This window comes from Notamacropus eugenii, chromosome 5, assembly GCF_028372415.1.
Source record: "Notamacropus eugenii isolate mMacEug1 chromosome 5, mMacEug1.pri_v2, whole genome shotgun sequence".
NCBI lineage: Eukaryota > Metazoa > Chordata > Mammalia > Diprotodontia > Macropodidae > Notamacropus > Notamacropus eugenii.
The window spans coordinates 328,448,257-328,472,529 of record NC_092876.1 but is presented as its reverse complement, the minus strand read 5'-3'; the positions used below and the strand labels follow the sequence as shown (position 1 = coordinate 328,472,529).

At 37.6% G+C, this 24,273-nt stretch overlaps 1 protein-coding gene across 9 annotated transcripts in view; it reads right to left on the bottom strand.

Annotated features, from left to right (window-relative positions):
- PIK3CB (phosphatidylinositol-4,5-bisphosphate 3-kinase catalytic subunit beta) overlaps nt 1-24,273 on the bottom strand; it is a 186,125-nt gene that overhangs the window by 82,753 nt on the left and 79,099 nt on the right. The window contains exon 1 of one of the 9 annotated variants that reach the window (XM_072613532.1): nt 5,664-6,078. The exons of the other annotated variants lie outside the window; for them this stretch is intronic. The gene's annotated coding sequence lies outside the window, so the exon portion shown is untranslated. Of the gene's footprint in view, nt 1-5,663; nt 6,079-24,273 lie in introns of those variants that run through there. 9 annotated transcript variants of the gene reach the window in all.

Sequence of the window (24,273 nt, the reverse complement as noted above, 5' to 3'; positions counted from 1 at the left end):
AAAGTATCTGACACATTTGAAATGACTGAACAACAACAATACCCATGAATGAGGTGTGGTCAGTCAAAAGTATAACTACTAAAAGTAGGAAAATCCACCTGATCATTGACAATAAACAAACCTCATTGAAAAGATTAAAAAGCAGTCACGCTAAACTTTCGAGCTTATACAAGGAAGGCAAATTAGCTTAAGAAAAACCAGGGCGGGGCGGAGCCAAGATGGCAGAGTGAGAGCAACGACTCACCTAAGCTCTTAGACAAACTCCTTCAGACACCTCTAGAAAGAGAATCTCACCAAATTTCGGAGGTGCAGAATCCAATAGGAGGCAGACTGTGGCAGATTCATAGACCAGGACAGACTGGAAGGTTAACAGGAAGGATTTGTTCTGTGGGCATGAGCCCACAGCCTACAGCAGGAGCAGTGCAGCCTAGCAGGAAATCCCCAGGGTGGCCTGAGGCAGTGGCAGCACAACAGAACGGCAGAGTAGCAGCTCAGGGTGGGAGACCAGCAGGAGCTGGGCAAGTGACAGCCCCAGGTATCAGCCACAGCAGCTCCTGAGACTTTCAGTCCACAGATTAAACTTCTGTAAGGCACCTACTTGAAATTCCTGGAGCCGAAATGGTGGAATGATCAGTAAATGCTCTCTCTCACTCCCCTTACTGACCTTGAAAGAACCATAAAATATTTCCCCAGAAAAATCCTGGATCAGTGGGATCAACAGAAGGGGCAAACAGTCTTGTAGCACCTGAGGTGAGGAAAATCGCTAAAGAATATTCCTCTTACTGTGACAGAGACAAACCGGAAGGACAGAAGCCCCAAGGGGATAGAAACCTGCACTAGGACCCAGGAGTGCCTCAGAGCTCCAGGGGAAACAGGAAGACAATAGAGCAGCCAGGACCATCAAGAGCTGAGCTTGCTTTTGCTCTAGCTCAGCTGAGGAGATCACCTCTGACCAGACCACTCCTCCCCCACACTTAACAACATAGCTCTAGGGCTAATCCAGGGAAACATAAAACAAAGAGAAAAGAAGGCACCTGCCCTTTGCTATCTCACACCAGCAGCAGCACCAGATTCTCCAGCTTCTAACTGAAAGAACCAGAGGCCACAATACACAAAGCTTCATCATCATGAATAAGAAGCAAAAGACCATAGAATCTTTCTACAGGAACAAGGACCAAAACACCAATATCAGAGGTCAGTATTGAGACTGTACTCCCATCTAAAACTTCAGAAGTGACTATGAAGTGCTCGCATGCACGAACAGCTGAAGAAGGAAATAAAAGAAAAACTAGTCAAAGATTTTAAAAGTATGAAAAAAAGAACTGTATGAAAAGAAGAGCTCTTTAAAAAGGAAAATTGAACAAATGGAAAAGGAAGCACAAAACCTAACTGAGAAAACTGGACATATGGAAAAGGAAGCACAAAATGTAACTAGAAAAATGAGACAAATGGAAAAGAAAGTACAAAAACTGGAGAACTGGAGAAAATAATTCCTTAAAAGAAACAAATGGACAGATGGAAAAGGAAATGCAAAAGTTAACTGAAGAAAACAATTTGATAAAAATTAGAATTGGACAAGCAGAAACTAATGACTCTATGAGACATCAAGAATCAGTCAAACAAAATCTTAAAGAATGAAAAAATAGAAGAAAATGTAAAATATCTAACTGGAAAAACAACTGACCTGGAAAACAGATCCAGGAGAGAAAATTTAATAATTATTGGCCTACCAGAAAGCCACAATGAAAAAAACAGTCTGGATGATACTTTCCAAGAAATTATCAAGGAAAACTGCACAGAAGTGCTACAACCAGAGGGCAAAATAGTCATCAAAAGAATCCACCATTCACCTTCTGAAAGGGATCCCAAACTAAAAACACCATGAAATATTGTTGCCAAATTCCTGAACTATCAAGTGAAGAAGAAAATTCTACAGCCAGTCAGAAAGAAACCACAGGACCTTGAAGCATCTACATTAACAGATCGAAGCAACCCAGCAATATCGCTACTAGGATTGTATCCTCAAGAGATCATAAAAATAGGAAAGGGTCCCACATGTACAAAAACATTTATAGCAGCACTCTCTGTAGCTGCCAAAAACTGGAAATCAAGGGGATGCCCATCAACTGGGGAATGGCTGAATAAATTATGGTATATGAATGTAAAGGAGTACTATTGCGCCATAAGAAATGATGAACAAGAAGACTTCAGAGAGGCCTGGAAGGACTTATATGATCTGATGCTGAGAGAAAGGAGAAGAACCAGGAGAACTTTGTGCACAGCAATGACCACAGTGTATGAGAGTTTTTTTCTGGTAGACTTGGAACTTGGTAATAATGCAAGAACTTAAAAAAAAAATTTCCAATGGTTTTCAAAGGCAAAATGCTTTTCATACTTAAAGAAAGAACTATGGAATTCAATTGCAAAATGTAGCAGATCATGCTTTTGTGTGTGTGTGTATTATGTTTTGATTTGTTATATGATTTCTTCCATTTATTTTAGTTCATCTACACAGCATGACTATAGTGAAAACACATTCAATAGGAAAGTATACGTAGATCCTATATACAACTGTATGCTGTCTTGGGGAGGGAGGGGAATGATGGGGGGGGTGTGTGTAAAAAAATCTAAGTTTTATGGTAACGATTGTAGAACATTAAAAATAAATAAATAAAATAATAATGAAAAAAAAAGATAGAAGGAATTGGAATATGATATTTCGAAAGGCAAAGGAGCTGAGACTACAATCAAGGATCAATCACCCAGCAAAGTTCAGCATAACATTTCAGGCAAGGAGATGGACATTCGACAGAATAAGGGATTTCCAGACATTTCTGACAAAAAGGCCAGAACTCAACAGAAAATTCGATCTTCAAATGTTAGTCTCAAGAGAGGCATAAAAAGGTAAAGAGGGGAAAAGAAAAACTTTTTACTCAATTTGGGCAAACTGTTTACCTCCCTATAAGGGAAGATGATACTTGTTAATCTTAGTAATGATATTGCTTCATTGTCTATGGTGCCTTTTAGCAGGATATAGTTTCCATCCTTATCCCTTTAGATTAGATCTATTTCTGCTTTTGCTTTATCTAAGATTAGGATTGCTACTCCTGCCTTTCTTACATCAGCTGAAGCACAATATATTCTGCTCCATCCTTTGACCTTTATCCTATGTGTATCCCCCTGCTTCAAATGTGTTTCTAGTTAAGCAGCATATTGTTGGATTATGGCTTTTAATTCATTCTGCTATCCGTCTCCATTTTATGGGAGAATTCATTCCATTCACATTCACAGTTATGATTACAATCTGTGTATTTCCCTCTATCCTCTTTCCCACCATTTGTGCTTTTAGCTCTCCTGTCTCCCTTCCCCTCCTCAATAGTATTTACTTTTCACCACCTACTCCTGCAGCCTTCCCCTCCTTCTTTTAGCCCCCCTCCCTTTTACTCCCCTTTACTCTTACTGCTTCTTCCCTCCCTTTTAGCCTCCCTCCCCTTTCTTTCCCTTTCCCCTCCTACTGCCTATAGAGCTAGTTAGGATTATCTACTTAAGTTTATTGTTCCCTCCTTTAAACAAATTGGATGAGAGTACCTCTCAAACAATGCTCATCTCCCTCCCCTTTTACTCTCTACTATAATTTTGTACTTCTTCCTGTGATGTAATTTGCCATTTTCTGCTTCCTCCTTTTCACACCTCCTATTACAATCCCTTCTCATACTTAAATCATATTTTTGACATGACATCATTTACTTTATACCCATTCCCTCTATGTAAATCCCTTTTATCATAATAGCTGCACAATTCTCAAGATTAACAGGTATCATCTTCCCTTATAGGGAGGTAAACAGTTTGCCCTAATTGAGTAACAAGTTTTTGTTTTTCTTTTTTCCCCCGTTTACCTTTTTATGATTCTCTTGAGACCTGCATTTGAAGATCAAATTGCCTATTGAGTTCTGGCGTGTTGGTCAGGAAGCTCTGGAAATACCTTGTTTTGTTGAATGACTTTCTCCTTGCCTGAAATGTTATGTTGAACTTTGCTGGGCAGTTGATTCTTGGTTGTAGTCGCAACTCCTTTGCCTTACGGAATATTGGGTTCCAATTCTTTCGATCTTTTAATGTAGAAGCTGCAAGGTCTTGTGTAATCCTGACTGTATCTCCTTGATATTTGAATTGTTTCTTTCTGGCTGCTTGTAGTATTTTCTCCTTCACTTGATAGCTCTGGAATTTGGCAACGATATTTCTTGGGGTTTTGAGTTTGGCCTTTCGGGAGGGGAACGGTGGATTCTTTTGATGAGTATTTTGCCCTCTGAATCTAGCACTTCTGGGCAGCTTTCCTTGATGATTTCCTGGAAGATATTGTCCAGACTCTTTTCTTCATCATGGGTTTCTGGCAGGCCAATAATTCTTAAATTTTCTCTCCTGGATCTATTTTCCAGGTCAGTTGTTTTTCCAATTAAATATTTTACATTTTCTTCTATCTTTTCATTCTTTAGATTTTGTTTGACTGATTCCTGCTGTCTCATTGAGTCATTAGTTTCTACTTGCCCAATTCTAATCTTTATCAAATTGTTTTCTTCAGTTAACTTTTGCATCTCCTTTTCCATCTGACCAATTTTTCCCTTTAAGAAGCTATTTTCTCCAGTTAATTTTTGTACTTCTTTTTCCATTCAACCAATTTTCCCAGTTAGGTTTCGTGCTTCCTTTTCCATTTGACCAATTTTCCCAATTAGGTTTTGGGTTTCCTTTTCCGTTTGATCAACTCTTCCTTTTAGGGAATTATTTTCTCCAGTTAATTTTTGAACTTCCTTTTCCATTTGTTCAATTTTCCTTTTCAAAGAGATGTTCTCATCAGTGAATTCTTTTTTTATAATTTTAAAATCATTGGCCAGTTTTTCTTCTATTTCCTTCTTCAGCTGTTCCAGGAGAGCTGCTTGTGCTTGTGAGAAGTTCATAGTCCCTTCTGAAATTTGAGATGGAAGTGCAGTCTCAGCTCTGACCTCTTTGGTGTTTGTGTTTTGGTTCTTATCCCCATAGAAAGATTCTATGGTTTTTTCACCCTTCATCTGCCTTTTCTTGTTCATGATGTTGACTAAGTGTTGTATCTTCTGGTTCTTTCAGTCAGAAGCTACAGAATTTTATGTTGAGCTGATCTGTGAAAAAAGCTAAAAGCAAGTTTTTGTTTTTTGTTTCCCTGATCAACCCTGGGGTTAGCTTGTTAAGTGTATGGGAGGAGTGGTCTGGTCACAGGAGATCTTCTCAGCTGAACTGAGGTGAAGGCAAGCTCAGGGGATGGTGATCCCAGCTGCCCTATTGTCTTCCCATTTCCCCTGGAGGGCTGAGGCACACCTAGATGCTAATGAGTGTTCCCACCCCTCCTGGCTCCTCTCCTGGCGCTGAGGCTTGCCTGGGTCCTAGTGCGAGTTTTCTTTGCCCTGAGTCCTCTATCCTTCCGGTTTGCCTCCACCACAGTAGGAGGAATCCCCCTTAGCTATTTTCCTAGCCTCAGGTGTTATGAGACTATTTGCCCCCTTCTGCTGTTCCCGCTGATCCAGGATTTTTCTGGAGAAATATTTTATGGTTCTTTCACGGTCATCAAGAGGGGAAGAGAGAGCATTTACTCATCACTCCACCATCCTGGCTCCCAGAAGTTCAAGTAGGTGACTTACCAAAGTTTAATCTTCGGGCTGAAGGTCTCAGGAGCTGCTGCGCTGATATCTGGCGCTCAGCGGCTCTCACTGACTCAGTTCGGCTTGTCTCCCGCCCTCGGTGCCGCTCCGCTGGTTCCGCCCTCCACTCTCAGGTTTCTCGGGTCCCTTCAGCTCTGCTGCACTGACCAAGCTGCGCTGTGCGCTGGGGGCTCACCCCCGCGGAACACATCCTTCCCGTGGACCTTCCAGTCTAACCTGGGCTCCGAATCCGTCACAGTCTGTCTCCCACTGGATTCCGCACCTCCAAAATTTAGTCAGATTCTCCTTTCAGAGGTATCTGAAGGACTTTGTCCAAGAGCTTAGGTGAGTCGTTGCTCTCACTCTGTCATCTTGGCTCTGCCCCCAATACTTGTTAATCTTGAGAATTTTACATCTATTATAAAGTATAAAAGGGATATACATAGATATAAAGTAAATGATGTGATAATAAAAATGTGATTCAAGCATGAGAAGGCATTGTAACAGGAGATGTGAAAAGGGGGATGCAGAAAATGATAAATTACATCACAGGAAGTACAAAATTATATTATAGTAGAGGGAAAGATGGGAGGGAGATGAGCATTGTTTGAGAGGTACTCTCATCTGATCTGGTTCAAAGAGGGAACAATAAACTTCATTCAGTATATAAATCTAACTAGTTCTATAGGCAGTAGGAAGGGAAGGGGGAAGAGAAAGGGGAGGAGAAGCTAAAAGGCAGGGAAGAAGTAGTAAAGGTAATGGGAAGTAAAAGGGAGGGGAGCTGAAAGAAGGAAGGGAAGACTGCGGGAGATGGTGGTCGAAAGTGAAAACTATTGAGGAGGGGAAGAGAGACAGGAGAACTAAAAGCACAAACGGTGTGGAAGAGGATGGAGGGAAAGACACAGATTGTAATCTAATTGTGAATGTGAATGGGATGAACTCTCCCATAAAACAGAGGCGGATAGCAGAATGGATTACAAAACATAATCCAACAATATGCTGTTTATAAGAAACACATTTGAAACAAGGGGATACGCACAGGGTAAAGGTAAAAGTTTGGAGAAGAATATATTGTGCTTTAGTTGATGTAAGAAAAGCAGGGGTGGCAATCCTAATCTCAGACAAAGCAAAAGCAGAAATAGTTGTAATCAAAAGAGATGAGGAAACTATATCCTGCTAAAAGGTACTACAGACAATGAAGCATTACTAAACATGTATGCTCCAGGTGGTACAGCATCCAAATTCTTAGAGGAAAAGTTGGGGGAGTTGCAGGAAGAAACAGACAGCAAAACTATACTAGTGGGGGACTTCAACCTTCCCCTCTCTCAACTTGATAAATCTAACCTTAAAATTAACAAGAAAGAAGTTAAGGAGGTAAATTAAACTCTGGATATGATAGATATGATAGATGTCTGGAGAATATTGAATGAGGATAGAAAGGAATATACATTTTTCTCAGCAGTGGCACACATGGCACACATACAAAAACTGACCATGTTCACAATCCAGTGCAGAAAGACAGAGATAGTGAATGCATCCTTCTCAGATAAAAATTATACTTAATAAAAGGTCATGGAAAGATACACCAAATTGGAAACTAAATAATCTAATCCTAAAGGAGGAGTGGCTTAAACAACAAATCATAGAAATAATCAACAACTTCATTCAAGAGAATGACAATAATGAGACAACCTACCAAATCTTATGGGATACTGCAAAAGCAGTTCTTAGAGGGGCAGTTTTATATCTTTGAATGTGTACATGAATAAATTAGAGAAAGAGGAGATCAATGACTTGGGCATGCAGCTGAAAAAGCTAGAAAAAGAACAAATTGAAAATCCCCAAGTAAATGCCAAATTAGAAATACTGAAAACCAAAGGAGAGATCAATAAAACTGAAATTCAGAAAACTATTGAATATATATAATTGAATAATATAACTAACAGTTGGTTTTGTGAAAAAATTAATAAAATTGATAAACCTTTGGTCAATCTGATTTAAAAAAAGTAAGAAGAAAACCCAAAAATGAAAGGGAAGAACTCACCTCCAATGAGGAGGAAATTAAAACAATAATTAGAAATTACTTTGCCCAACTTTAAGCACATAAATTCGACAATCTAAATGAGACAGATGAATATTTTTAAAAAATATAAATTGCTCAGATTAACAGAAGAGGAAGTTGAATACTTAAACAAACTCATCTCAGAAAAAGAAATTGAACAAGTCATCAATGAATTCCCCAGGAAAAAATCTCCAGGGCCAGATGGATTTACAAGCGAATTCTATCAAACATTTAAAGAACAGTTAATTCCAATATTATATGGACTATTTGGGAAAATTGGGGAAGAAAGAGTCCTCCCAAATTCTTTTTATGATACAAAAATTGTTTAGATACCTAAACCAGGAAAAGCCAAAACAGAGAAAGAAAATTATTGGCCAATTTCTCTAATGAATATAGATGCAAAAATTTTAAATAAGATTTTAGCAAAAAGAATACAGCAACTTATCCCAAGAATAATATAATATGATCAGGTAGGATTCATACCAGGAATGCAGGGCTTAGTCAATATTAGGAAAACTATTAGTATTACTGATCATAGCAAAAACAAAACTAACAGAAACCACATGATTATCTCAATAGATGCAGAAAAAATGTGTGACAAAATACAACACACATTCCTATTAAAAATGCTGGAAAGTATAGGAATAAAGAGAACTTTCCATAAAATAATAAGCAGTATCTACCTAAAACCTTCAGCAAGCATTACATGCAACGGAGATAAGCTGGGTGCATTTTCAATAAGATCAGGGGTGAAACAAGGATGTCAATTATCACCACTGTTATTCAATATGGTACTAGAAATGTTAGCTGCAGCAATTAGAGAAGATAAAGAAACTGAAGAAATTAGAATAGGCAAAGAAGAAACTAAGTTATCACTCTTTGCAGATGATATGATGATATACTCAGAGAATCCCAGAGATTCAAGTAAAAAACTACTTGAAATAAACAACTTTGGCAAAGATGCAGGTTACAAAATAAACCCACACAAATCTTCTGCATTTCTGTATATTACTAACAAAACCCAAATTGCAAGAGATAGAAAGAGAAATTCTATTTAAAGCTAAGGTAGACACTATAAAATATTTGGGAGTTTACCTGCCAAAACAAACCCAAGGACTACATGAACAGAATTACAAGACACTTTTTTGCACAAATAAAGTCAGATCTAAGTAAGTGGAAAAACATCAGTTGCTCGTGGGTAGACCGAGTCAATATAATAAAAATGACAATTCTACCTAAATTAATTTACTTATTAAGTGCCATACTAATCAAACTATCAGATAATTATTTTCTAGAGCCGGAAAATATAATATCAAAATTCATCTGTAAGAACAAGAGGTCCAGAATATCAAGCGGACTAATGAAAAGAAATGCCAGGGAAGATGGCCTAGTGCTACCAGATCTCAAATTGTATTATAAAGCAGCAATTATCAAAACCACTTAGTGGCTAAGAAACAGAAGGATAGACAAGTGGAACAGGCTAGGTACTCAAGACACAGTAGGCAACGAATATAGAAATCTACTGTTTGACAAACCCAAGGACCCCAGTTTCTGGGATAAGAACTCACTGTTTGACAAAAATTGCTGGGAAAACTGAATAACAGTGTGGCAGAAACTAGACATAGACCAACGCCTGACACCATACCCAAGAATAAAATCCAAATGGGTACATGATCTAGGTATAAAGATTGATACTACGGACAAATTGGTGGAGCAAGGGAATAGTGTATCAGATTTATAGGGAAGGGAAGAATTTTTGACTAAAAAAGAGATAGAGAGCACTATGAAGTGCAAGATGCATAATTTTGATTACATTAAACTGAAAAGTTTTTGCACAACCAAACCTAATGCAACCAAGATTCGGAGGGATGCAAAAAACTGGGAAAGGATTTTTGCAGCTAGTGTCTGTGATAAAGGCCTCATTTCTAGACTATATAAAGAACTGAATCAAATGTACAAAAATACAAGTCATTCCCCAATTGATACATGGTCAAAGGATAGAACAGGCAGTTTCCAGAGGAAGAAATTAAAGATATCTATAGTCATATGAAAAAATGCTCTAAATCACTATTGATTAGAGAGATGCAAATCAAAACAACTCTGAGGTACCACATCACTCCTATCAGATTGGCAAACATGACAGAATAGGAAGATGATAAATGCTGGAGAGGATGTGGGAGAGTTAGAATACTAATTCATTGCTGGTGAAGCTGTGAGCTGATCCAACCATTCTGGAGAGCAATTTGGAACTATGCCCAAAGGGCTACAAAAATATGCATACCCTTTGACCCAGCAATATCACTTCTAGAACTAATACCCAAGAGATCATAAAAATGGGAAAGGGCCGACGTACAAAAATATTTATAGAAGCACTCTTTGTGGTGGCCAAGAACTGAAACTCAAGAGGATGCTCATCAATTAGGAAATGGCTGAATAAATTATAGTATATGAATGTAATGGAATACTATTGTGCTATAAGAAATGATGAACAGGAAGACTTCAGAGAGCCCTGGAGAGACTTATATAATCTAATGATGAGCAAAAGGAGTAGAACCAGGAGAACTTTGTACAGAGCAATGACCACAGTGTGTGAGTTTTTTCTGGTAGATTTGGAACTTCATTGCAATGCAAGGACTTAAAAAAATTCCCAATGGTCATTTAAGGCAAAATGCCTTCCACATCCAGAGAAAGAATTATGGAATTCAATAGCAGAATGTAGCAGGTCATTTTCTTCTGTATTACGTTTTGGTTTGTTATATGATTTCTCCCATTCATTTTAATTCTTCTATACAGCATGACTATGGTGAAAATTTATTTAATAGGAATGTATGTGTAGAACCTATATAAAATTGTATGCCGTCTCAGGGAGGGAAAAGGGAGGTAGCGGGGAGGGAGGCGAAAAAAATCTAAGTTATATGGTACTGATTTTAGAACAATGAAAATAAATTAAATTAATAAATTAAAAAAAAAAACCCAACTCCAGAATGAACACCAAGGACAGGTGTGAGAATTTCCATACAGAATTATCAACTGGAATAAACTACTGGGGACAACTACAGAATCATAGCAGAAGCACATGGTATAAAATCTAGAAGGAGTCTTTGAGATCATTAATCCAATGCATCCTTTTACAAATGAAGAAAACTATTCTTCAGAGACCACAGGAGAAATGGTAGAGTCATTTTTGTAATACTGTTAGAGAGAGGCATCAAAAGTTAAAATGCCAGGAATGGCTTGAGAAAACTATTAAGGATGTTGGAAGATTACATCAGCATCTAGCTTGTATACACAATAAAAAATTTAAACATCATTTCATTTAGCTAAAGACAACAAAAAAGAAACATGAAGAATGGAATCTGAAAAAACAAAAGTATATCAGAAATTCTTGATATACTTCATCAACAACTGAAAAGCCAAAAGCTTAAAAGGATACAAGTAGTCAATGTAGTAACACTCTACCCCCTCCCAATAATAAACAATTAAAAACTATATTAGCAGATTGTAAAGCAAAGGCATTAGAGGATAGAGAGAACCCCTGAAGATGTGGAAAATTTCTGGTCATCTATATGAAAGAAGTCTAACACAACAAAAATACAAGTTGGATCAAACATGAAACAGGAACCTTATCTACTGCTAATGTAACAATAACAGAAATGTTACATCAAGGAGGTGACTTAAAATCTAGCTTCTCTATAAAAATGGAAAGCATTGGGGACAGGTAAGAGCCACATTTTTGTTCCAAATGCTTCATGAATGTACATGAATTAATAGCAAAAAATGATACCTGCATTTTCTGATGCATTTCTTGATAGGAGATGTCATTTATCAGCAAAAAATGAGAATACCAGACCTGTCTAAATTTAGACCAATTGTGTTTATTTGCTTTATACAAGGCATACACAACTTGCACAACACTTGCAAGATAACAATATTTTGAATGAGACAAAGAAGTGTGCCAAAAAGTCTGGAGTGATAAGAGATATTAGGGAGAGGTAAAAAGTAACTCAATATCAACTGAATAAATAGTGAACAAAACACCAAAAGGGGTTATAGCATTTATGCTGCCCTTATTAATTATCATAAAGCATATTACCCAGATTAGCAGTCATGGTTTATAGTCATACAATACAAATATACCAAACAGACTCAAGCATGCTATGAGAATTGCCAAGTATTTGATACACATATAGAAAACTATTTTCATTTTAAAATACTCAATCAAAACAATTATTGAAAACTGATACAAAATGTACCCTCTTCCAGGAAAAAATCTGAAGTTTAATATAGATATACTTCAAACCTATTATAATGACTAAAACAGAACTTAAGTATGGCTTTCAAGTCTAGAGGAACTCACCTAAAATATTTTAATTATTCATGTATTAATCATAGATGACATCAACTTATCCAATGAAAACCATATTAAATATCTAGTTTATCTTGTGAAAACTTTCTCCAACAATATCAACATATCACTAAATTGGATAGTTTTTTATGGGGTACCAAGGAAGAATAGAGACTGACTATTTTCAGAATGAATGCAGAGGTCAAAGTAAATCAATGAATAAAAGTGATAATTTACAAATATCTTGATCTTGTCCCAGCAAGAAACACATAGCATAAGGCTATCGAAGAGAAAGTTTGTTAAAAGGGCAACTGGCATCCTAAAGACAAAACTTAATGGAAAAAACACATTTAGAGCAACTGACACCTGTACCATATCAGTCATAATATATATTTCAGGCACAGTAAAAAAAACAGAAGGTGTTGTGCAAACCAAAACTTGAACAACACCAGCAAAACAAAGAGCCTATCACTCAAAGTCAGCAATGGAAGAAAGAACATTTACTCATACACAGGAAGATGACTGATAGATATTCTCAGGGTACAAAATAAACAATAAAGTTTACAAAAAACACTATTCAGATAAAGAAATTTCATTCACAAAGAAAAGTAAAGGTTGACAATAGGTCTAAACCACTGGATAGCTTTAAGTAATTTAAGACTTGATGGAACCAATAAAATAGCTAAGATCAAGAAGGGAATCAAAAGGTGCTCCATGGGTGCCACCCACATAAATTCAATTAACTTAGAATACTTACAAGATACTTCTTTAGCAAAAAAGCATTGAACAAATGACTGAGTCATATAGGTTTATTTTTGTTTTGTTAATAGAAATAGATTTGTGATGGCAATTTATGAAAGTCATTAGCCCTAGAAATTATAGAAGGATTTTTTTACTTCTTAAGAAGTCCAGATTGTGAAAAATGAAAATTACTTAAGGAAGCACTAGAAATTATGTTACATATTACTGAAGTACACAAAAATTTAGCCCACACTGAATTTGCAGCAAAACATTATCTGGCTGTTAGAAAATGTCAGAAGCTGATATCTTTCACAATTTGTATCATCATGTAACTCTACCTATTTCTCTAGTGATTCATAGTAATATAGTTATACTTGGGTATATAATTTATAGTTTAGATAAATAGATGATATATTGCAAATTCTATATAACTGGATAATAAAGATCTCAAAACAGTATTGAGAATTCAACCAGAAAATTGAAATCTGACTCCTATTAAAAGGCAGAACTACTATCCTAAGTTACCCAGATATAGGCAGCTAGATAGTGCAGTGGATGGAGCACTGGGTCTGGAGTCAGGAAGATCTAAATTCAAATTTGACCTCAGACACTTCCTGAACAACCCAGATAAAACATTCATTTATAAAAATTTAAGAATAAAGATTTTAACAGCTGACACTACAGTAAATATTTAATTTCCAAGTCACATAGAGCAAAGTTTTCGACAAATTTTTGCTGTTTAGTTGTTTTGGACTCTCTGCGAGTCCATTCTGGGTTTTCTTTGCAAACATACTACAGCGGTTTGCCATTTCCTTTTCCAGATCATTTTACAAATGAGGAAACTGAGGCAAACAGGGTTAAGTGACTGCAGAGCTATTAAATGTCTGAGACCAGCTTTTTAATTCTAGAAGATGAGTCTTCCTAACTGCAAGTCCAGCACCCTACCCACTGCAATACCCAGCTGCCCTTTAAACAAATACCTGGCATAAAAAAATAAAAATTATGTTGGAGGAGCACAAAGTATGTATGTTACATGCCTGTCATCTAGTCTACCACTGGAATTATGACAGTCTTTCAGTGAGCCAAGAAGAGATGAATGTATATATCAATACTTTTATTCAATCATGAAAAGTAGTTATTTTATCCAACACCGCAACAGTCCAGAAAAATGTTAAATATAAAATAATACCAGAATACTGACTTGGCCCTGAATCATTTCTATCTAAACTACATTGAAAAAAATCAGAATAAAATGAATGATATTAATGAGTAACTTTTTTTTACTGTGATGAAAAGCTTATAAAATACTTTGCATGCATTATCTCAATTTGAGACTCACCAAACAACAGTATAAGGTAGGAACTATAAGTATTACTGACTGCCCCTTTTTTATAGATGACCAAACTATAGGCTTAGTAACTTGTCTGTAATGTCAGAGGCAAAAGTGGACACCAGGTCTAATTCCAAACCCATTACTAGCCACTATGACACAGTCTAAGTTAGATTGATTGGGTCTAAATCAGATAACTATAATGTCTAAACCCCCAAATTTGATAGTCTTTTTTCAATGCACACCCTTCTGGACCCTACTGCTACATCAAATTGTTCTCTTCTCCCTCCTCAACCCTTTGTAATATGGCTTCCAAATTTATCACTAATCACTAAACTGAAAGTGATCTCTCCAAGTCAACAATGTCCATTTATTTATTTACAAATATGATCTTCTATGAAACTCCAAACCCCTCATGACGTCTGGTACTGAATTTGACATTGTTGATCACTATCACTCCTTGATACTCTCTTATCTGGACTTGCATGACTTTCACCTTCTATGTGAGTGCTCCTTCTCTGTCTCCTTTGCTGGTTTATCATGCAAAGCACACTAAATGTACATATGCCCTAACTTTGTCCTGAGCTCTCTTCTTTTCTCCCTCTGTAGTCTTACTCGGTGACTTCTTAGCTCCCATGTAGTGAACTATTACATACATTCATACATACACACATGTATATATATGTAAATGGACACTGAACAGAAAAGAGGGATCGTATATGACTGCCAATTTTTCAATATTAGGTACAGTTTACTTTTCTTTTAAAGAGTATAACAAGTCAACCTGAAATTTTCAAAGCTGCTCTGCTTTGTCTGTACTTCTTTCTGGTCTTCCTTCTGTTCTCTTATCTGTATTTTTTTAAAAAAGGGGACTAGGCTTTTCATTTTCCTGCTTGACAGCTCCAATGCAACAAGGTTAACTGGGATCCTGAAATATATTATGGTAAACTTCTCTCAGATGACAAACTTTAAGTTAACAGGACATGCAAAGGGCAAACTCATTCCAGTAGGCAAAAGGGAGTTTTCTGGTAAACTAATGGTAAAGGGATAAAACCTTCATTATTTCTGGAAAAAGAAACTGCCTAAACTGAATGTCTCCCCACTACTCTACCTACTCTGAAATACTTTTAATAGACAAAATAATTTTGAAATACAAGATTTCTAGTAGAATCCACTAAAGTTCCAAGGGTCAGAATCTGGGCTAAATAAGGCTAGACACATCAACAGCTTTCTTGGGTGGAAACTACTATAGCCTAACTTGCAGATCTAGTATCAGTTCTCTTAAACATAATGAAACAGTTTTTCAACAAAAGGGCTTAGCCACAGCCTGATTTTCTCATTTGGAAAGTCATGACCGCAGGACAGACAGAGGACTTTCACTTTCTGATGTGCAGGTCTCATCTCCAGTCTTAGATGAAAAGAGGAATGGGACCTTTCTCTGATCACTGGTCTTCCAGCTCTTCCTGCTCCATGTCCCAATGAAAGACTGCTATAGGCTGATAGAGCAATTACCATCTGTGCCAGCTACCTCCTGTAGCCAGTCTGATCTCCCAACTATGACAGAAAATCTCCAGTGCAAAGAGGAGCACTTGACCTCCATTTGACCTCAGATCTTCTACCTCCAGTTGTACCTGTCCCTTGAGGGAAGAGGAAAGTCAGTGGGAAGTAGGACTTCCACCTGCTACTGTGCATGTTCAACTTCCATCACAAGCTACCCCTCCCTCCTGCCTAATCACCAGCCTTCAGAGAAAAGCCAGTAGTGAAATGGGGCTTCCAAGGTGACTCTGTGCCTTCCCTCTCATGCTGCACTTGTCTGCAGCCTCTTCTGGGAAGAAGAGGAGCCCTCTACATTCAATGACAAACATGCTCACATCTGGTCATACCCTATACTTTCCAGTGACTTTGAAGTCCTGCAGGTCATCATCCAAACCCTATTCCTCATCCTCTACTATGCAGTTCCTTATTCTGATCCCCAAAGTTCCAACCAACACTATGCCCTCTGGAATGTATTCCATAGGCATCAAGCTTCCTTTCATCCTTTAACTTTTCCTCTCCTACTCCTTCCATATTCTAGATATCAGTGAAACCTGTATCCCTCCAATGACACAGCCTATCTGGCCACCCTGTCTAACATGAACTGACGCTTCACTCATTTCCTTAAGGTCACTGGTCCAGGTAGAGGAGTTAGAATACTCATTGCTCTCCATTACCACTTCTATATTCTTTGCATCTCTCCATAACATCTGCTTCCATGAGGTTCATGCAATTCATATGTACAACTCAAACAAAATCAGAAATCCCATCATCTAACCATAATCTATTGGCTTTCTATCTCTTCTTCTTCTGTCCCTTACAAAACCCTACTCTGTTCACACTGTGATCTCCAGTCCCTCGAGGCAATTTCAGAACTCTTGAATGGGGACGTGGTACATTTATGGGTGATGGCAAGATTAAGAGTGTGACCTTCTTTGTGTGTAGTTGAGGTGGAGCAGAGGAATAGGTCATAGAAAGTAAATAGGTTAAGAAACTGAGTGGTTAAGGTGCTTTAGGGAGAGTCAGTATCTATGTTCAAGTCCCCAAGAATGAAGACAGGAGTTGAGAAGGAGAGCAAAATCATGAGTTAGGTATTGCACCCATCAAGGAATGTAGGGCAGTGATCTAAAGGTCTGTAGACAACAACTTCCAAGATTTTGTTAGAGTTGTAGATATGAACTGTTAAAGATGACATATCAGTCTTTGATTCTGTTTCACTGAGAAGAAAAAGTAATCCTTCATAGAACTATAGCAAAATGGAACATTGATGAGGCTGGAAAATTTGTTAACTACTTGAATTATGCATTGTGTTCCTCTGACTACTGAAATCTGACAATTAATTTTAAAAGATTACAAAATCTCAGCAGATTCTTTCTTAAGCCTAACCACCATAAGAAGACTACTTGATAAATTTACAGATCAGGAAAAATGTAGTTATAGAAAGTCCTTCAAACACAGGCTAAGAAGAGATGATTTAAACTTGTTTTCAGGTGATAGAGTTACTTGGGAAAAATCCTTAGGAAAAAGGTAGTGTGGCTGGACTCTGTTGTTTGTCCATCATTCTCAAAGAGGACCAATGACATCAGAAGGGCAATGTCTTGACTAAAAAGTGAACTGGATTTAAGTGAGGCAGAGTTGCACCAGGTCATTAGCATCATTCTCTTCTCCAGAGTCATCTGATTTCAGGGGCAAGACACAAGTTAGTCATGACTTGAGATGGCCTGGATGCAGTGGGAGAACTTGGCCTTTTTAAGTTAGGGTCTTTCTCAGATTTCAGTTTTTCTGTGGCAAAACCCATTCAGTGTTCAGCCATCAAAACCCAATAAGGCTGAGGCTGGGGCCTATTATTGGCCAATCACTGAGAACCAAAGTGACTTGAGTTTAAAGGCACAATCAAGTGGCTCCATTTGAATCCCAATGGGCTTTATCAAAGCCTGGTTTACCAGAGCTATATTTCAAGAAATCATGAATGAAAATTACATGAAACAAGAGTTAATTGTCCTATTTTTTCTGAAAAAAAAAAATTATAGAATAAATAAATGGGGGAAGGAGAAATGTTGCTCCCAAACCCTAAGACATAGGAGAGGAGGAAGGAAGGAAGGAAGGAAGGAAGGAAGGAAGGAAGGAAGGAAGGAAGGAAGGAAGGAAGGAAGGAAGGAAGGAAGGAAATATCAGCATTGTCCAATTGGAACTGGTCAGTTGGGTCCCCAGGGGTGGCAGCTACTACTCACAGGTCACTGTTTGTCCTTCATTCTTGAAGAAGACCAATGACATTAAGAAGGTGAAAAAACCTGACTTGCAAGTGAATTGGATTTAAGTGAGGCACAGCTATGCAAAGTCATCAGCCTTACTCTCTCCTCCAGAGTCATCAGAGTCTAGTGGCAAGACATAGGTCAGGCCTGGAGATGGCTTCATTGGAGTCTGCTGTGAAGTGAGAAAGCCTGGGGTTCAAGGCCTACGTCGAACAACTTCTGCCTATATGATCTTAAGTCATTTAATTTCTCAGTGGCCAGACAACAAAAGATATGCTGATAATGTACTAATAGAAGGCTGTCTCACTGAGAGTACTCTACGACAAGGAAATTACAGGTTTGTCCAACCCCTACCCCCAAGACAAAAGACAATAAAATTCTTAGCTAAGTTTATTAGTACAATGCCAATGCTTTTTAAAGTGGTCCTTCTTGGTATACAGAAACCACTGGCTCAGTGTTGGGTCAATTTCCTCTTGGCTGGCATATACTTCAGGAAGCAGAGACTCAAAGCCAGCCTGGCTGAATCATGCTGTCACTTTAGAGCTAGCGGAGTCAGACTGTGGAGCTTCTTATTTTCAGCAACCTCAGCTAAGTACAACTAATAAATTGAGAGTAACTCTAGTCTAGCAACCCAAGAGATCATCATTCTGGGAGAAACTGGTGACTCCCAGCTATGAAGAAGAGATTGGAGTGATTCTCTTTAGATTTAAGGGGTATACTACTTAGTGACAGTAGATAAAAGCCCAAATATAACCTAGGTAGAGGCCCATCTTAAATTTTCTGAAAGAACTCATATGATCAGGAGGAAATATGGAAGCAACCCCTTAACATTTTTCCCTTGACCCTAAGGACTCTGTATCTTGTAACTAGGCAGACAGCCAATGAATAATAGTTACAATTTGGTATGAAACTGGGAGGAGAATAACATCCAAGTTTAAGAATACTGATTAGTGGGATTAAGACTGGAAAGCACTGGCTACAGTACAAATACTGTGCCATATAAGAGTTAAGAGAATAATCTAGCAGGTATACACCATTGGAATCTGTTTTGGGTATATTTTCCTACATAAAACAAAAGACTAGATTTATTCATTTTGCATAGACTACACAAATTCTACAAAAGGTCAACAGACATCCAAGCCTGGAGTGAGGAAGCAAAAGAACAGCAACACTGTCATCATAGACTAGGGTAGCTATGCATAAGCCAAAACACCTTCCATCCCAAGAACAGGCACTCAAAATGAAAAACCTCCCTGCCATATTTACATCCTAGAGTTTCTCTATGCATCATAAATTAGTTGCAAACCTCATTCTTTTAGGATCTGGAAGAAGACTGGTTCTGCTGGGCTGAGTTTGATGTATTGTGTTAAACTGGATATTTGGTTATTCCTTGGGTCTTCTAGGACACTAGGTTTGCTCCCTCATAAGTAGAGAAAAGGTAGTCAAAAGATGGGAATAAACAATTCTCAAAAGAAAAATTACCAATTATTTAAAATCATTAAAAAATTATTAATAATCATATAAATAATGTTCCAAGTCACTAACACGATAAGAAATGCAAAGTTTTACCTTACACTTCAGACTTTGGAAAAATATGAGACAAGTCAATGTTGGAAGGGTAAGTAAGCAGTGCACTGCTGGTGTTGCTGTGGATTAATATAAGCATTCTGGAAAGCAATTTGGAATTATGCAAATAAAGTAAGCAAAATATACATACCCTTGCATCTAGAGATTCCACTACTAGGCATATACCTCAAGGAGATAATTCATATGAACAAAGTCCCTTTATATGCAAAAGCATTTATAGCATCATTGTTTGATGTAGTAAAGGACTGGAGACAAAACAGATGTCCACCGGTTTGGGAACAGCTAAACAAATCATAGCACATTCATGTAATGGAATATTACGATTCCTTAAGAAATGACAAACATGATGAATACAGAGAAGCATGGAAAGACTTGTTTGAACTGATGGGAGAGTAAAGTAAACAGAGCCAAAAAAACAAAATACACCACGACAATAATGCAAAGAGAAAAAAACCACCTCCACAAAACGATCAAAGGTGAATACTGCAGAATAACAGAACAAGCATGTCCAAAAGAAAAGTTATGAGAACACCTTTCCACCCAACTCCTTTGCAGAGAGAGGAGGTCCATGGGTGTGGAACACTGAATACAGCTGACGACATTTTCAAAGAACTGATCAGTTTTATTTTATTATCTTTTCCTTTCTTTTTCTCTTTCTTTAAAAAATACTATTTGTTACATAGGTTGGATATGTGAAGAGAAAAGAAATACTAACAAAAATTGTGTCAATGTAGAAATAAAGGATATTGATAAAAATGTATTTTATAAACAAGTGAATAGTGTGCTTCATTTTCATTTTAAGAAATGCTATTAACATTACCACCATCTTCCCCGCCCCCACACCTTCTACCTTACCTCCACAAATTAGTTGAGAACACAACTGAAGTTATTTATTCTTTTGATTATCACTGAACATATCATTTTCATTTGGAAATAGAATACAATCAATTCTGATTCTTGTTTCAGACACACAGTGACATCAGGAATGGCTGTGTCAACTAAAACAAGTACCCAAAAGGAATTGCTGTGAGTCATTAGCCAAACTGTACAAGCATGTGGTATTGCCAGTGAGTAACAATTCAACAACCCCTACACTTCTAGGAACTGAAATAGTGCTACAAAATGTCATCTGGATAGCAGAGAATAACATGAGAGGAATCTTAAACAGTTTACAGCAAAAAGAAAAAGTATTATTTGTGGTTAACTTTTGACATTTCTGTTTATAGTCACTGTAAAATCAACTTCTCATACAAAAGAAGGAAGCTACTGAAAGAAACACGCTACTGAAAGAAACACGCTGTAGTTGACCAGCACAATTAGTATAATTAGTGGTTGTGGTATCATAAATCACTGAAGATCTAGGTCAAGATCACTTAAGTCGGAGGATCTAAACCAGCTAAAGATTGTTACTTAATTTGTTCTCCAAATACTCTATTAAGTAGAAGATTTTGTATCTAGTATTCCTTAGATTTCTCTTTGTCCCTAGTAAGTAGAAAGGTGAAGATTTCCATTAAATTCTATTTAACTTATATTGTTGAATTAGAAGATCATGTATGGAAATTGTTTCGCAAATCTTAAAAGGGCTACATAAATACCAGTTATTGTTATTATTCTCTTCTCACCCTTCCTGAACACTCAATTTTCTACTTACCAGGGAAAGATTATGAGAAATCTAAGAAATACTAGATATAAAGTCCTCTACTTAACAGAGAGTATCTGGAGAACAAAGTTTTGCATGAAATATTCCTCTGAAACTCTAATTTTCTTGAAGAGCTCCTTTGTCCTTTCCATTCCATTGTTTTCTTCTATTACTTTGCACTGATCATTCAAGAAAACTCCTTAGGTCTATGAAGTGTTTGGGGCAGTTAGGTGGCACAATGGATGGAGCACCAGCCATGGAGTCAGGAGGACCTGAGTTCAAATCCGATCTCAGACACTTAATAGCTGTGTGACCCTTGGCAAGCCACTTAACTCTGATTGTCTCACAAAAAAAAAAAAACAAACCTTATCTCTCCTTACTACTCTCTGGAATTCTGCGCTCAGTTGGGTATATCCTTCCCCTCCTTCCTCTTTCAATAATTTGCAAAGCCTCACCAGACGGGCATTTTGCTTTCTTGTTCTTTTTCTTTGGGATTTTTTTGTTACTGCCTCCTGTATAATATTCTGAACCTCCATCCATAGTTTATCTATCAGATCTAATGATATTCCCTACTTTCTTCAATTTATGCCTAAATTTTGCAATAAGAAGTTCATGATCAGAGCCAGCCAGCTGCAGATCTTGTTTTAAATAACTGTATACAGTTCTTCCACTTTTGGCTGCAAAGTATATAATCAATCTGATGTTGATACTGAACACTTGACAATGTCCATGTGTTCAGCTACCTTTTGGGTTATTGCAAAAGAGTGCTTGCTATGACCAAGGAGTTATCTTGACAAACTGATAATCTCTGCCCTGCCATATTTTGTACTCCAAGGCCAAACTTGCATATTATTTCAATTATCTTTTGATTTCCTACTCTAGCATTTCAAACCCCTATGTAAAACATGACATCTTTTTATGGCATTTCTAAAAGATATTGTACACCTACATAGAACTGAGCAACTTTGGCCTCTTTGGCATTAGTAGTAAGAGCACTGAACTTGTGTTCCTGTGATGCCAAATGGTTTCTCTTAGATTCAAACAGATATCATTCTGTCATTTTTAAGATTCTACCCCAATATTGTTTTTCTCACTTCTTTACTATGAAGGCTACTCCACTTCATCTAAGGGTTTCTTGCCCACAATAGTACATGTAATGATCCCCTGAATTAAATTCAACCATTCCCATCCATTTAAGTTCACTAACACCCAAGATGCCAATATTCCATCCAAGAGACTTTCCATCTCTTGTTTGACCACATTCAGTTTACTTTGGTTCATAGATCTTATATTGCAAGTTCCTATATACCACTGATCTTCATAGCACTGGACTTTTTCGGGCTAAGCTTCCTTTTGGCTTTGGCTCAGCTGTTTTATCAGTGCTAGAGCTACTTGTGGTTGTCCTTGGCTCTTCCCCAGTAGCATGCTGGACACCTCTGACCTGAAGGGCTGTAATGAAAGTTAAAGATCTTCCCCTGCTCATTAATAGGCCTCAGGTGAAGTCCATTAAGCTTCCACTTGATTGAGGAAGCTTGTTTTGTTGGAAGACCCACACCTTTTGTTAATTAATGAGGCACTGGGTCATGAGGGTTACCCTCCAGCTCTTAAAAATGTATATATACCCTAAGGTGAGGTTTTGCTTTGGGGTTTACTCTTTGGAAGAAGGTTCCTGTGCCAGATAAGACTCTGTTAAGAAGCTCCTTTCCACTCCCCACTTTGAAAATCCAGATATTGGTGCATCTCTCTCTGTTAACTATGTATGCATGTAATGATCAGACAGTTGGATCTCTCTGCTGATCTGTGATATATGTATTGCTTAAGATCAGACAGAAGCCCTATCTGTTAGTCTTTATTTCCTCTGCTTATATTTTCTCTGTTGGTATATGTGATTAAAGAAGATTGTTAACCCCTCAAAAGTTGCCTTCCTTTTAGAAAAAAGCAGATCTAAGAACCTGTGCTAGCAGGCCATCCTGGATGTGTAGTCAGGGTGCTTGCCGCTACAGAGGCTCATGCTCCAGTGTCATATCTTTCTTCATTTTGGTACTGTCCATGAGGTTTTCTTGGCAAAGATGCTAGAATGGTCTGCTATTTCTTTTACCTATTTTCAAAACTCTTCAAATGACTTCTCCATCTTGGGTAACCCTGAATAGCATAGCTCATAGTTTCATTTTGCTACCAAGCCCCTCTGTCAGGACAATACTGTCATCCAGGATGGGAGATTCCTTTTTAGCTGACTATATTTATTTGTTACAAGTCTCTCCATGATTCTCTGTGATAATTATATTAGTCATTTCTTACAGCACACAGTAATATTCTATTATACATAAGCACTTCAATTTGTTTAGCCATTCCTCATTCAACTGGCATGTACTTTGTTTCCTGTTCTTTACTACCAAAAACAGTGCTACCATAAATATTTTGTTGCATATGGGGTGTGTTCATTTTTTTTGAATGACTTCTGTGGGGTATATGCCTAATAGTGGAATCTCTGAGTGAAAGGGTATGGATATTTTAGTCACATTATTTGCCTAATTCCAAAAATATTTTCCAGAATAGTTGTACTAATCCACAGCCATCAAGCCAAAGGTACTGGGACTCCCTGAACACACCCTACACCCCTTAGGTGGAACAGGTGGACACCAAAGGAGGAAAGAGCCCTGAAAAGGGCTTGGCAGACAATCACAGGAGGATGTCTCTCTTACTCATTGCTGGCAAAATTCTTGCTAGAGTCCTCCTTAATAGGCTAATCCTTCACCTGGAAGATGGGTATTTACCTGAGAGTCAGTGTGGCTTCAGAAAGGCATGGTGTGCCCACATAAAAAAAGGTGCTGTGCTCTTTGAGCAAAGCAGAATTGAGACAGCACAAAGTAAACGCAGGATGCGTAAATTTGGGATATCCACCCCAAATATTCAAATGGACTATCTGTGCCCAACTTGTGGAAAAGCATTCTGAGCTCCTATGGGTTTGATCAGCCACAGTCAGACACACTAAAATTTCACTTTACAATGGTGATGTCATTTTGGTCCTCTTCGAAGATGAAGGACAACAACCAACCAATCCACAACTCCACCAACAAAGTACTAGGGGCCTTATCTTCCTACAATCCCTCGAATATTGACT